This window comes from Impatiens glandulifera, chromosome 6, assembly GCF_907164915.1.
Source record: "Impatiens glandulifera chromosome 6, dImpGla2.1, whole genome shotgun sequence".
Classification (NCBI taxonomy): Eukaryota; Viridiplantae; Streptophyta; class Magnoliopsida; order Ericales; family Balsaminaceae; genus Impatiens; species Impatiens glandulifera.
The window spans coordinates 24,630,166-24,644,595 of NC_061867.1; the positions used below are offsets into that span (position 1 = coordinate 24,630,166).

A 14,430-nucleotide genomic window follows, 5' to 3' on the forward strand; every position below is an offset into this window, starting at 1 on the left:
AAAAATATTTCATATATTATGGCTCTTGTGAGCATTTACAATAATATATATATATATGGACGACGGCCCTGGGTTAAAACAATTGCATAGGCTCCCCAACATTATAGAGTCCCAAATTTTTTATAAAATAGTTATATTATATTATTTTTTCTTTTTTTTCTCATAGTAAATAAATATTATAATATATATATATATAACATTTTTATCTTTTTTTTTCTTTTTCTACGTTTTCTGTTTTTTTTAACCTGATATCTAATTAATATTAGTAATATTAATCGTAATTTTTTAACCCTAAACGGTCGCCACTCTTTTCTAACCTAATATCTAATATTAATCATAATTTTTTAACTGAGCGTCCATCATTTTATATTCTGAGTCTAACTCTAAATTTTAGTCGTCATTTTCTATTTCATATCTTTTAACTTATCTCTTCTATGATTCTATCAATCTGCAAATTCACATAATAATTTTCTAATCCTAAATCCTCGGCCGATCATTTTTTATTTCTTCAAGTTAACAACAATCATCTTTTGAGGTAATGATGTTACTTATTCAGTTATTTGTTTAATTTTTCTTATTCTTATTGTTTATCTTTAATATTTACCCACTTTAAAAATTAAAATATCTATCATTATATTTTTTTTCTTATTGTAGAATAGAGTAGATATATCATATCATCAATATTATCTAAAATCAGGCTATTACGAAAAATATATCACCTGACACTATATCACCATGTATTTTTTTCTCATTTTAGAAGTTTAGATTTAGTTAAATACTTTTACTAAAAATAAGTTTAAATGTTTTAGGTTAAAATGACGAAGAAGACTATAAATGATAAATATTGAATAAGATTTTAAAAATATTAGAAATATCAAGAAACAACACGAGGCAATGAAAAATCATTAGTGGTTCAATTTATAAACGGCTCAATGCTAAAATTCAATTTTTTCTACATTTGAGTCAAGATGATAAGATGATAATGAAGAAAATGATAGAGTAAGAGTAGAAGATGAAATATTGAAAAGGAGTGTTTAAACAATTAGAATATAATGTCTTAATTGAAAATTTTGCTTCAAAAAAATACAAGGAGAAGTATGTTTTCATCGTTTTTTTTATAACAATATGTATGTTTTTATAGTTGTTAATTATTATTGTATCTTTTTTATTTATTTAAAACTTATTATATTAATATTTTTGACATATATTATGAAATATATATATATATGAGAGATATTGTTGTTATATATTTAATTCGAATATATATATTTTGTTAATTAAAATATTTATAATTATTAATTAAAATTAAATTAAATATAAATTATTTATAGTTTTAGAGGGCACAAAATATAAAATTGTATTGATCTCCACAATCCTTCGGTGTATAAGGATTGTGGAGATGTATGACTTTAATGATTTATATGATTATGTTTAATATTATAAAACATAAACTTTAATGAATATATAGAAAATGATTTTGTCTAGCATGGTTAAATGATATTTCTTGTAAATCTATGACTTTAATGATTTATATGATCTTTAATACTTTTTAATATATATATAATCAAATATTAAACATAATCAAATATTAGGCATGGATTTGATTAAATATAAAATTGTATTAGGCATGGATAAAATATTAAACATAATCAAATGAGTATAGAAAATTAATATATAATAAATAAGATTAAGATTTTTATAGTCCTAAAATATAAAATAAAATAAAATAATTAAATGTAAAAAATGTGGTCAAACTGGTTCTTAATAGAAAAAATAAAATTTCATTTTTATATAAAAAATAAAATTTTTTGATTTTGATTTTGATTTTTCAAATATTTAATTATTATTTAATTTGTTAATTTTAAATAATCTCAAAATGATATAAAACATAATTAAAATACAAAATGACCAAATGGTCAAATGAAAAAGCTGAGAACTGTGTAGTGGGCCTACTAAGGCTTAAGGGCCATCATTTTAAATATTGAAAGTATCAAAAATAAAATAAAACGGAAATAAAGAAAAATAAATAAAATAAAAAATTACATAGGCCTTCTTGCCTAAATAAAATAATAAACCCAAAATTTTTAAAGGCCCTTGTAAATGATAAACCAAAGGCCGAACACGTCTTGAGGTTTAAATAATAAGCACACATATTCAAAGGATGCGAATATTGTAAGGTCGGCTTACCAACCCATCGCATCTGCTATTACTCCGATTGCTTTGGTGTCAAATGGATCTACCGAAATTCATTCTTTTGTTCTTTTAATTTCAATCTCTCAATTCTCCTATGAGTAACGGGCAAATGATGAATACTTTTATTTCATTTAATCTGAATTATAATAATGTGGATTAAACTCCGCTTATTGTCTGATGCCACTTGTTAATAATTTAATTTAATTTAATTTATAGAAGATCTATGATGAAAGAAGCAGACGGGCGGACTGAAATGATGCCGTGTAGATCGTCTGAATTACATTCCATTTTATGGACTCATTTCTGAGATTCTCATATTCATTTCTTGATTTTATCTTCTGAATTCATTCCTTAGATTATGTGCTATGATGAAGTTGCTATTATATGTCTGGACATATGATTTCTGTGATTATTTACATGCTTACTTCTGAGCTACGATCAATTCTTTTAGTTTTTTTCATCTTGCATCTGTATTACTACTACCTTCTCATTGCGATTTGTTAATAGTGGCGCAAGGAGATTGAATGGATGCGTATAATGATTAGGTCGGCTTACCAGCCCATTGCATCTGCTATTACTCTGATTGCTTTGGAGCCAAATGGATTGACCTAAATTCCTTGTTTTTACTTATCAAATATCGGCAAATGATGAACACTTTTATTTCATTATATCTGAACTATGATGTGGATTAAACTCCGCTTATTGTCGATCTGATGCCATATTTGAAATTGTTTCCTTTTATTATTACTCTTTGATTTTTTATTCATTTTAACATATCACGGACGGCAAATGATGAATACTTGTATTTTAAATCTGAACTATAATGTGGATTAAACTCCGCTTATTGTCTGATGCCATATCTTAATTTGAATAATTTTCTTTTTGATTTCTAAATGTTATTGAACATATTATGTTTATATTGAAATAATGTTGATAGTAATAGAAACTATTTCTGAATCTGTGATGAAAGAAGCAGACGGGCGGACTGAACTGATGCCGTGTAGATTGTCTGATATACATTCCATTTTATGGAATGATTTCTGAGATTTCTTGATTAAGATTATTTATTAGCTATGATGAAGTTGCTTAATATGTCCGGACATATGATTTCTGTGATTATTTATAGGCCAACTGCTGAGCTTTTCATGTTCTATTTTTTATATTTTTGTTTGTTTTACAAATATTCATTTTATTTTCTCGATTTTGTTATAAACAACTTTTATAAGCACATCTGTGATTATTTGTTTACTTAATATATTATGAATTATATTAAATATAGTATATTATAAAATAATAATAATAATAATAGTTTATTTGGTTTTATATATTATAAAATATTAATACGAGGTCTAAAGTGTTAATATGTTATCTGTAAAAGTGTCTATTGTTTTATATATAACATATTAACACTTTTATAAAATTAGAAGGTAAACAACAAGCATACAAATTCATGATATTATTACAAATACTTCATCCGACGACGAGAAGGGATCATATCTTTATATATTCTCCGATCATAAGTAAGCGGGTCAAATAAGGGTTGGTCGAACTTTTGTTTCCTCTATCGAACATTCGTTTCCTCTATCCAATGGTAGAGAGAAGTGGTACATATTCAGTCTTTAGAAAAAACTAATGTTTTTGTAGTCTCCTTTTTTTTTAATTGATACTGATTCAATCATCTGCGGTGGGCTTGGAATTACATATTCTCACAGGGAATTACAATAAAAAAAACAATATTTTTTCATACTTCATCAATGCTAACATACTTTTGAAAACGCCCTAACATTCCATTCCCTCAAATATGATAAACAATTAAGGTTTAACTAATAAACCAAAGCTTAAGGTAGGCGGATTTAGGTCACTAACAAATAAAGAAGTCAGGTTCAAATTAGATATTTTAACCTAAATTATTAAACAGATAATGTTAAGATTAGAATTGTTCTACTCGTTAACATGTCAACCTAAATCCGCTAACCTAAAACTTACCTAAATTGACACCCCTAGTTTTAATTACTTAAAAGAATTGTTAAAAAATCTATTATTTAATATTTCAATGTAAAAAAATTATGCATCTCTTTCTATCTATTTTTTTATTTTTTATTGTATGTAAGAACTAAATTAACTAATTTAATCTCTAAATTATATAAACATGAATGATTTCTTTTATTTAGAATCTATTTATTTTATTTTTACATACATTATGTATTCAAAATAATAATATTGTACGGATTTAACAAATGCATTCTAACCAAATATTACAACTTTCGTCGTGTTGACCTTCCAAACACAATGATTGTTGCAATTCGAAGCGGATAGAAAAATGTCTTTAACGTACCTCTTTTAACACTACAATCTTTAGATATTACTCGATCATTTATGCAAAAACAACAAATACAATTTTTTATTTGTATTACTAATAATATTATTTTTCATTCAGCTTAATTCTACTTAGAGGAAACAAGTCATGAGTAGTAATAACTCGTTAAAGTGTAAAATCGGTAATGACTCTCGAGTTGAATCGCTGAATTAAACTTGTTAAAATTGTCGAAATCAAAAAGTCTATTGAGTTCTTTATGGTTGTCCCTTTGGAATACACTTATTTATCCATTCCTGGAAACATGAATGGAAATGGTTGAAATATAATAGAAAATGAAAAATATGGAGATTCGGTTATATAGAAAAAAGAAGAAACACGATGATTCAAATAGAAATATGTCTAAGAAGAAGAAATATAGAGAGAAAAAAGATTAAGATGAGATTCAGAGAAAAAAAAAAAAAACTTAAAATGCCGCGGTCTAAATAAAGAGTAATTGTGGAAGAAATGGAGGAAGGAAGAAATGGAGGATAGAGAAATAGGGTTTTTCTTAATATTTATATTATATATATATATATATATATATATATATATTTATATTATATATATATATTTATTTATATATTTATATATGGTAATATGATTTAAAGAAAGTAAATTTAGTTAAATTTTATTTTTTATTTAATTTTTAATTTTTATTTATTTATTTAAATATATAATATTATTATATATGTTTTTATTGTTATAATTAATTTAATATTTATATATAAATATAATGATATAATAATAATTTTATAATTAAATATATTTTTAAAGTAAACTCTTATAATTTTAAAATTTAATTTTGATTTACGAATTTACAAACCTATAACAATTTTACATAAATTCTCGATTTTAAAATTAGATAAAGATAATTATATTATTGGGTTTAATTAGATGGTTTCTACTCCAATAATTTAACTTTTTAGAACATATTTTTAGACTTAACATTTTATTCAATTTTAACTTCTGGCTAAAGTTGTCCCTACACTACTCATCATAGTGTTAAATTTGATTTTTACGTAGACCGTCGACCATTTATAAAATATATGCTAATTTCGTAGTTTCTTCATAAATTTTGTTTTTTATATAACATTAAAGTCATATATTTACAAGAAATAACATCGATCATCAAAATCATTATCAAGTCATACACAACATGGATTACAAAGTCAAGTGATACATGCATGGATATCATACAAAATATATACATGGATGAATATTGAAATATATATATATATATATATATATATATATATATATATATATATATATATATAAAACAATATTTTAATATCAAGTCTAATAAATTAGGTGAACATACTTTTAAATCATGTTAAAGGCCAATACAATACGAGGCATTTTAATATAAAGCCTAATAAATTAGGTGAACATACTTTTAAATCATGTTAAAGGTCAATACAATACGAGACATTTTAATATCAAGCCTAATAAATTAGGTGAACATATTTTTAAATCATGTTAAGGGACGATACAATATGAGGCATTTTAATATCAAGCCTAATAAATTAGGTTAACATACTTTTAAATCAGGTTAAAAGGCGGATAAAATACGAGGCAGAGTTTTAAATTGTATTAGGTATGGATTAAAATATTAATCATAATAAAATAAGTCAAATAAGTGTAGAAAATTAATATATATAAATAAGATTAAGATTTTTAGAGCCCTATAACATAAAATGTAATAACTAAATATGAAAATTTGTGGTCAAACAAGTCCTTAATAGACAAAATAAATTTTCATTTTTATAAAAAATAATATTTTATTTTATTTTATTATTTTATTTTTATTTTGATTTTGATTTTTCAGATATTTAATTATTATTTTGATTTAATTATTATTTGATTTGTTAATTTTAAATAATCTCAAAATGATATAAAACAGAATTAATAATACAAAATGACCAAATGGTCAAATGAAAAACACACCGATCAAGGCCTCATGCCTTTTGGGCTGTGAACTGTGTAGTGGGCCTACTAAGGCTTAAGGGCCCTCATATTAAATATTGACAGTATCAAAAATAAAATAAAAGGAAAATAAAGAAAAATAAAGAAAATCAAAAATTACATGGGCCTTCTTGCCTATATAATATACCCAAAATTTGAAAAGGCTCTTCTAAATGATAGACCACAGGCCGAAAATGCCAGGTTTAAATACAAAATAGGAATTAAGGTTTAACTAATTAACCAAATATTAAGGATAACGATTTTAGATAATCACAAATAAACAAGTTAGGTTCAAGTTAGATATTTTAACCTAAATTACTAAACAGATCCGATTAAGGTTAGAATTATTCTACTCGTTAACATGTCAACCTAAACCTGTCAAACCTAAAACTTGCCGAATATACCTTCATGTTTAAATGATAAGCCCTAGTTCAAAACAGGCATTAATGTTTAACTAATAAACCAAAGCCTAAGAGGCCTTCAGGCCTATTGGGTTAGGTCGTCGGCCGAATCGTAAGCTTAGGGTAGAGTAGCCCTAGCCATGGGTTTGATTCACGAGCGTGGTTTGGGGTTACTTCTTTTTCCTTCAGACAATTGACATACGAACATGAACAGGGAGTTATTAATTCAGACCTAATGAAGATATTTTCTTTTGATTTTCTTTCACATTTTTCTTTTGATTTTATTACCCCTCTTATATTACTTCAAAACATAATTCATTGATATGTTTCTGTTTATATTACTAGATTTACACACACACACATATATATATATATATATATATATATTTATAAAGGAATGTATAATTTATTAAAAGATTTTATTTCAATGAAGTCATCAATATTTGTGATTCAAACAAGTTTAAACATGTAGATAGATCATACAACAAAAATAAGATAAATCCACAATGATTTCTTTAAATGTTGGTTGAATTCTTTCCGCATGCCACCACACATCTCTCAACTTTCTCAGAATCTGCATATTGAAATCATAATTTTATTGATATTAGACATTTGTTTAAGCAAAAACAATATAGATAGGCTCTAACACAATTAAGGATTATATATATTTAATCTTAAAAATCATTAGAATCTTTAACATAAAATACCTGCGATTAAACTGGTGCATTTGTCAATAGAACACTTGATAGTAGAAATATTTACTTTCATTAGGGGAGGAGGATTAAAGAAGACACAATTTGGAATACATGATGATACTCCACATGTATATAAGTCTCTAAAGTTTCCAGTAGTAGCATAACACCTTGATTCACAGTCGTTGAGACATTGTTGGAAAGAATACGCATTTGTCAATTCACCATAAAAAATAAACATCAACGAAAACATAACCACAAATTCATGAATCCTTGACATTGTTCCAATATCTATTTTCTATCTTTGCCTATAGTGTGTTGATTAATAGGATAGTATGAGTATAATATATATATATATATATATATATATATATATATATATATATATATATATATAATATGTATATATAGTATAATATATATATTAGAATGACTGATTACAATAGTTATTTATTATTAGGCTATTATGTAGTGCTGGATTAAATTTCTAAATGAGTATAATATATATATATATATATATATATATATTATAGAATAACTAATTATAACAATTATTTATTATTAGGCTATTATGGTAATGCTTGATTAAATTTCTAAATGAGACATCAAAATATTTGTAATATACCTTAACAAAATCTTTCTGTAAAATCTTTCTGATATTTAATTCAAAATTTATATCCATTTAAATATTTTTTTCTATAATTAAGTGTTAAAAGATAAATTTCAATTGGAATTTAATCCTCTATAGTGAATTTATCAAGATACATTGTTTAAAATATTAGGTAGAGGATATTAAAATTAACCATTTCCTTACATAGAAAATACAATTAAGTAGGAAATAATGTTTATCTATTTCAATATATAGATTTTTCTTTTAAGTATTAAAGATTAATTATTAATTGGGCTATTGTGATTAACATTACTAATTATCATTAAGGTATTCTAGTGGTGCTTAATTTGTAGATTAAAATTGAATGGTTATATATTAAAACATAAATATAAAATTTTATTTTTTAAAATATAAGATTTATTCTTTTAGTTATAGCATATTTTAGTGCTTGATTAAATTTCTAAATGAGTATAATATATATATATATATATATATATATATATATATATATTTATATATTTATATATATATATATATATATATATATATATATATATATATATTATAGAATGACTAATTATAACAATTATTTATTATTAGGCTATTATGGTAATGCTTGATTAAATTTCTAAATGAGACATCAAAATATTTTTAATATACCTTAACAAAATCTTTCTGTAAAATCTTTCTGATATTTAATTCAAAATTTATATCCATTTAAATATTTTTTTCTATAATTAAGTGTTAAAAGATAAATTTCAATTGGAATTTAATCCTCTATAGTGAATTTATCAAGATACATTGTTTAAAATATTAGGTAGAGGATATTAAAATTAACCATTTCCTTACATAGAAAATACAATTAAGTAGGAAATAATGTTTATCTATTTCAATATATAGATTTTTCTTTTAAGTATTAAAGATTAATTATTAATTGGGCTATTGTGATTAACATTACTAATTATCATTAAGGTATTCTAGTGGTGCTTAATTTGTAGATTCAAATTGAATGGTTATATATTAAAACATAAATATAAAATTTTATTTTTTAAAATATAAGATTTTATTCTTTTAGTTATAGCATATTTTAATTGGATATATTCATCTTTTAAATTTGTTAAATAAAAGATAACATATTTGGATCGAAAATAACTTCATCCCTCAAAAAGAGAAGAAGATTTCTAAGGAGAATATCTAAACATTTGTGTGATAAATCTATTTTTATTTTTCCTTTATTTATTTTTTACTTTCTCTCTGGTACTAGCTATCAATAAAATGGGTATTTCATTATCGTTAAAATTAAGTATACTTATTTGATTTTTTTTAGAAAATGGCATACTGTCATTAAATAAAAAGACCCGAAAACGGTAAAGGATTACAAGAGTTCATAATTCAGGTAGAACAAGATATTTGTAAAATGAATGAACTAACAAAATGAAAATTGAAAAAACAACCAGAATGAGAATAAAAGTGAAGAACACAAACAATGAAGCTTAGAGAGCCTTGAAATCAAAAGTAAATGTGACCTTTTCATATGCAATGTTTCATCTTTGACAAATCAACCAATTTTTAACAAGTGGAAATTTGTCTCCATATTCGAATGAGTGAGTTTGCATCAAAGATAATTTCATTCCTTACAAACTTCACATCATTTCTAATCTTTGAAAATGTTCTTACGTTCCTCTTCATCCAAATATGATAAACATGCAATGAAGCACTTGAAGACATTTGAACTAAAGTCATTACCCTTTATCTTGATGATTGTCAGTTTCTTGATGTCAGTCCATTATTTTGGAATCTAAGGATACAAGTTGATGTGGATAACTTACCCCAAAGGAAGGAAGCAAATGGACAATCCCCAAAGAGATGCTCAATGGTCTCATCATTTCTCATTCAAAGAAGGTAGTTGAGATCCGGGATATTCATATACTTCTTAATTCGATCGCGCGTGTTAAGTTTTTCATGGAACGCCAACCAAAAAATGAATTGGTGTATAGGAATAAATTTCGTGGACCACACTAATGGAACCATGGAACCACCTCCCCTCTATCGCTACTTATTTGATTTCTATTGCAATCACTTTTATTTATAATATAAATGTTATGAAATTGTTAACTAAAAAAGAATATTATATCTTATTTAATGTTGGTAATCGACAAAAACATTAAAGCTATAAATTTTCTTACTTAATGACATCCATAATCTTCTTAGTGTATCACTTCATTCAACCTAAAATAATAGTGCACAACCATTTTAACCTAAAATAAAAGGGCACAACTATAAAAATGATAGAAATAAAATTCATATTGTTTAGTATAAGGATATTTTGTAACATTAATTTGAGTGTTAGATGTGAGTACTTTGAATAGCTAATTGTCTAACCGATACTTGAATTTGGTATGAAATGAAATCGGAATGGAAAATTTCTAACCAAAATACAATACACAACATTTTTGAGGATATTTTTCATATAATTAGTTTTGTAAAGCCAACTCTAACTTGACGTGTTTGTTTTAGAAGCATCCACATTGGTACACAAGTTTTAGGATGTTAATTATTAAGTTAATTTCTCATCGAAATTATAATTTTAAGTGAGACAGTTCATATTTTTTTAACCGCACCTTTTGATAAACAAATTACAAAGATATTACAAATTTGTTGGGAAAGACTAATAAACTAACCTCCAAGAAAGAACATGTTAGGATCGGGATCGTCGATAGAGGATTGGGGTCCGACTAAAGGAGAACGCTTACACACACACGACGGTTGATACTAATCTGGTTAAAGATTAATATCGGTCTCAACACTACACAAGTTGTCACAAACTCTTGAACAAAGTTCAAGTGCGGAAGTAGTTTGTTTTAACTTGAAGCAACACACGAATTGGATGATAATGATGAATGGAATGAAGAAAGAACACAACAAAAGATTTATGGATATTCAGAGATAAAACTCCTACGTCACCCCTTCTTCTCAAATCTTGAGAAGGATATTCACTAATAATATTCAATCACACTTTACAATATGTCAAATAACCGAGGATTATTTACTACTCATTATTGACTTAAACTCTCACTTATAATGAATAGAATTGTAATACACTTTAATACTCCTGGACAGATTTGAAATGTAAGAAAAGTGGGATTTATAGCTATTTGACTTCTACGACTCTCTGAAAACTATTATGTTATTATAACTCGTTGAAAATTGTTGCGTAACTATTGCTTCTGTTCTTCAGCTTCTCCTTATATAGTGGAAATATAACAACGATCATACTTTCAACGGATACCTACATGGTAATCATTGAATCTGATTGGTTGGTCAAAAGGAGATGCAAGGCATTAAATGCGGTTGATGTTTCCCAAGAAATAATACAGCCGGCCAGTTTGTCTTCACTTGACTTTATCATCTGACAGTTTTGATAAGTACTTGCTCTTTGGAGACTGCATTTGGACTTATACCAAAATAGATATATCTGATCACTTGGAAATCTTCTGCAGTTTGTAGTCTATCAACAGACTTGTATCAAAGAGGAAATAGCATAGTCTGTATATTTGAAAATCTTTTTCTGCCTATTCCCAAAGTGAACTTATTGCATCAAAATAGAAACTTCCAGCAGTTATATATCTTTGAATTGATCTTGATTAATCTTCCCGTTAGAATTGTATGGTGGCTTAAGATTTTCTAGGAATTGAACCAACCGAACATTATACCGGTTTGTTGCTTTGGTATCGGTTGACCAGTCCTACCGCCGAGGAGAGGAAATCGATCTTTAAGGAAAAGTTCATTGATCCTGAAGTTGAGCCAAACCGGTATTCTACTGAAACTAATAAGATAGATTAATTAGATGGATCCGGTTTGTACCGTTTTTCTGATATCGGTTGACCGGCCAAATTGAGAATGTGATCGCTCCCGGCTTTTCCTGCACAAAAGGTTGAGTTTGATTAAGTTCTTTAGATAGTTAATTACTTATTAATTAACTATCTAATTTATCTAACAATTTATCCTTTTTGATTATTTAAATTAAATATTCAAAACCCTGTAATCGTTGGCCGGTTTAAAAAACTTATATTTATTGGTCGGTTAAAGACGGTTTGACTTGAAGAGAAAATTTTGTATAATTTTTTTTGTATGTTTATCTAGCAATTTCTCCCCTTTTGATATTTTTAATTAAAATTAAAAAAACCAACAATTTGAAACTAAAACTGAACCATTTAAATTTCCAAAATATTCATAAGTTTCCAAGATGATAATTGTAATATAATAAAATGCAGTAAATATAAGCAAAGGTATGATGATAATGATTAGTGGCTCCCTTCATCCTATTTGTTGATCAATTCGGTGAAGTAACGGTTTACAAAACCCCTTCCCGGATTAGTAGGATCGACATCTGACCAGGATCCCCTTGTCAGTTGAGCAGGAACATTAAACGCAAGATGTCTTCGACTCTGAAAGGCATTGTCAACCAAAACATCGCGGGTTCCTTGGTCTGATTGGTCACTAGAAGGAAAGGTATGAATTGGAAGTGCTGAGATCGGTTGAATTGTTGCTCTGGATTGGCGTTGTCTTTGATTCAAGGGTTGAGAATCCTCCTTTTCTTCTTCACCACCGGTAGAAATATCAAAGATAGGATTATAGTTCACCGGTACTTCAATTTCCGGTCCGGTGTTCATTGCTGTCGAATCCTGATCCCTTTTTTTTAAACACCGCCCTCGTCTTTTTAGTAATCGGAGGGGATGCCTCCTTTTCTTTATCGAGTTGCTCTTGAAATATTCGAGCCGCTTTTTCATTTTCTTCCTCGGCTGCCTTAGACTTCACATATTCTTTAGCTTGAAGATGTCAAGCAGCCTCTTCATCTCATCTTATTCTTTCTTCGTTGGCAACCTCTCGATTCTTTACCAGCTCAAAGAGTTGTAATGACATAGTTTGCACCGATGTGAGAGTCTGAGAGGTTACCTCTTGAACTTGCGCTAGCTTAATGTCAGTGGAAGTGGCCCGTTCTCTCAAGATTTCACTTACGTGAGCCTCCATGGATGTCTGCCATGGGGCCATGGATTCTCGAATCATCTCCGCAATGAGAGTCTTCATACGTTTTTCAGAAATTAGAACCACCACACCGACCGACTGTTGTTGCACCGGAGGCGAAGTGTCGGCGCGAAGAGACATTTTTGTTCTGACTGGTTGATCAAAACTATTTTCTCTTGATTTATGTCGGTCAGAAGACTTAATTGAAGAGGCTCTAGCAGATTTAGAGGGAAACGGATTGGCGGTTGCCTTGTCTTTGTCCTCTTCTTCATTTTCTAAAGTCTTGATGGGAGATTCCGGTTAACCGGTTTCAGATTCATTTTGGCGTTAGTTCCCGGGTTCTATTTCAGATGTAGCCCCTAGCGGTTTGGAGGATTCAAAATTTTCAAAATAGAATTTCTCAGCCTGTTTTTCTTCTCGGTAAGTGAGCTCTTTTTCAACCAGAGTGGATATGGGCGGTTCTTCATTCATTTCGGTTGTTTCTTCATACTTGGAGATTTTGGCAATTAAGTATTCTTTATCTGTTTTCAGGATACTAAGCACAATCTTATCCACGTCGGCTACTACACCTTGAATGAGACCCTCTTCCCCTTTATCAATAAATGAAGACAACACCCTCAACTTGACATTTGCCTCAACAAGGTTTGTTCTTGTCATAGCGACCGATACAAATTTGTTTTTTGCTAGATCGAGCACGGTTTCCTCTAGTGACACTAATGCGGACTACTTACTTTCTTCAGGGCATTCAAGGAGCATATCTTTAAAGTTTACCTCCAGTCTTACTTTTGCCCACGCATAATAGGAATCGGATATGGCTTGTGCTCTCTCTTCAACCTTCTTGAGAACATTATCCACAATTTTCTCAGCTTCAACATCGGCCATGCAAGAATCCGGTTTTTCAACAAAATCCAAAATAGTTGTATCGGCCGCTTCTTCTAGGAAAGGATTTTCTTTAGTTTCGGTTGGAATGGTTTCCTCATTAATTTGACCGGTTGAATCTTTCCTAGTATGACCGCTTTCAGGCAATGAGGCTACTCGGCTACTATATTGTCAATTCTTTCTTCATTATGTTCGACCGACTTATTGGATTTACCAACAAAACCTATCCGGTCAGTTTCAGCATTCTGACCGGTAGCATTAATTTTACTAGTCACATCGGTTTCATCCAACCGATTGACTCCATCCACG

The 14,430-nt window shown here is 27.7% G+C and overlaps 3 non-coding genes across 3 annotated transcripts; all 3 read left to right on the forward strand.

Annotated features, from left to right (window-relative positions):
• Positions 1-2,294: 2,294 nt before the first annotated feature.
• On the forward strand, positions 2,295-2,378 carry LOC124944235. The gene has a single exon (XR_007099876.1). It is a non-coding gene; the product is annotated as a small nucleolar RNA R16 (small nucleolar RNA).
• A 451-nt stretch (positions 2,379-2,829) lies between these two features.
• Positions 2,830-2,914, forward strand: LOC124944239. The gene has a single exon (XR_007099878.1). It is a non-coding gene; the product is annotated as a small nucleolar RNA R16 (small nucleolar RNA).
• A 60-nt stretch (positions 2,915-2,974) lies between these two features.
• On the forward strand, positions 2,975-3,052 carry LOC124944236. Its single transcript, XR_007099877.1, has one exon. It is a non-coding gene; the product is annotated as a small nucleolar RNA R16 (small nucleolar RNA).
• Positions 3,053-14,430: the final 11,378 nt, after the last annotated feature.